Source organism: Cebus imitator, unplaced genomic scaffold, assembly GCF_001604975.1.
Source record: "Cebus imitator isolate Cc_AM_T3 unplaced genomic scaffold, Cebus_imitator-1.0 Scaffold291, whole genome shotgun sequence".
In the NCBI taxonomy this organism is placed as follows: domain Eukaryota; kingdom Metazoa; phylum Chordata; class Mammalia; order Primates; family Cebidae; genus Cebus; species Cebus imitator.
In genome coordinates this window covers 3,756,892-3,758,501 of record NW_016107606.1, presented here as the reverse complement: position 1 = coordinate 3,758,501, position 1,610 = coordinate 3,756,892, and the positions used below count along the sequence as shown (strand labels likewise).

General features: G+C 40.8%; 1 protein-coding gene across 9 annotated transcripts in view; it reads left to right on the top strand.

Moving 5' to 3' along the window:
• PWWP2A (PWWP domain containing 2A) overlaps window positions 1-1,610 on the top strand; it is a 52,613-nt gene that overhangs the window by 10,656 nt on the left and 40,347 nt on the right. For 2 of the 9 annotated variants that reach the window (XM_037729073.1, XM_037729072.1), the window contains exon 2: window positions 1,051-1,120. The exons of the other annotated variants lie outside the window; for them this stretch is intronic. The gene's annotated coding sequence lies outside the window, so the exon portion shown is untranslated. The remainder of the gene's footprint in view (window positions 1-1,050; window positions 1,121-1,610) is intronic. 9 annotated transcript variants of the gene reach the window in all.

Below are 1,610 nucleotides of genomic sequence, written 5' to 3'. Positions count from 1 at the left end.
GAGGTCAAGAGATCGAGACCATCCTGGTCAACATGGTGAAACCCCGTCTCTACTAAAAATACAAAACATTAGCTGGGCATGGTGGCACGTGCCTGTAATCCCAGCTATTGAGGAGGTTGAGGCAGGAGAATTGCCTGAACTCAGGAGGCGGAGGTTGCGGTGAGCCGATATCGCGCCATTGCACTCCAGCCTGGGTAACAAGAGTGAAACTCCGTCTCAAAAAAAACCAAAAAGCTTGTAGAAGCTTTTGAATGGCAGGGGAAAAAAAAGTAAAAATCATGAAAGGTCTTTCTGAATCATTTTTTTTTGTGTGTGAGGGGGCGGGCATCACATGAAATAAGGAATCATGAAGTAAATGTGCTTGAAAATGCTTGTTTGGCTGGGTGCAGTGGCTCATGCCTATAATCCTAGCACTTAGGGAGGCTGAATGGGTGGATCACTTAAGGTCAGGAGTTTGAGACCAGCGTGGCCAATGTGGCGAGATGCCATCTACTAAAAATACAAAAATTAGCCAGGCGTGGTGGTGTGCACCTGTAATCCTAGCTACTCAGGAGGCTGAGGCATGAGAATTGCATGAACCTGGCAGGCAGAGGCTGCAGTGAGCGAAGATCGTGCCCCTGCACTCCAGCCTGGGTAACAGAGTGAGACTCTGTCTCAAGAAAAGAATAAATAAATAAAAACTGTGTGGCTGGGCATGGTGGCTCTTGACTGTAATCCCAGCAGTTTGGGAGGTTGAGGCAGAAGATCGCTTGAACCCTGGAGTTTGAATCAGCCTTGGCAACATAGTGGGACCCCATCTCTTAAAAAAATGCTTGTGCATTTTAATTTTGTGGTGCATGTTTATTAAAGGATGTAACTAGCTTTTTCAGAATTGATGTTTTTACAAATACCAACTTTGTGTGTGTATATGGGGGTACTGTTGCATTAAAAATAATTAATGATTTCCTTAGGAAACTTCAGTTTTCACTAAGTTCTTAAAAGCAGTTTGTAGAAAATTTGCTTGTTTTTTGAGGAAATATAAACCAAGACAATGATTTCTTTTCTTTACAGAGACCATGAAACGTATGGTGCAATAGCCCTACTTTTGGTGGGAAAAATATACAGCCATTCTGGTGAAGCAGTGAGTAGTGGTATCAGTAGCTTATACTACAGTGTCCAGGTTGAGAACTTAGGCCCTCAAGTAGTATGCTTGAATGATTGTGTTATGGTACATTAAAAGTAGTATTTTTTGGTGATTATTCTGCTTATATGCCAAGATGTCAATAAAGGCTTTACACAGTGAAACAGAGAAGAGGCAGGTGCCAATCACTCTCTGAGCCACACAACTTTAGGATGCCCACTACTGTGCAATGTGTTGAGAGTGAGTTCTTCCATTACGTGTTGCATTAATATGATATTTTTCAGAAGTGATTATTATTGGGCATTAAACCTGGTTTCATTCTGAGTCTAAAGAATCCTCTGGGCCACTATGCCGAGGGGGTAGCCCTGCTCTGTCTATGGAGAAACTACTCTAGAAAAATAAAAATAAAAGAAAAAATAAAGAATCCTGTAACAAATTATAGAATTAAAAATAAAACTTAAAAGCAGATTTTTTTTTTTTTTTTTTTTTT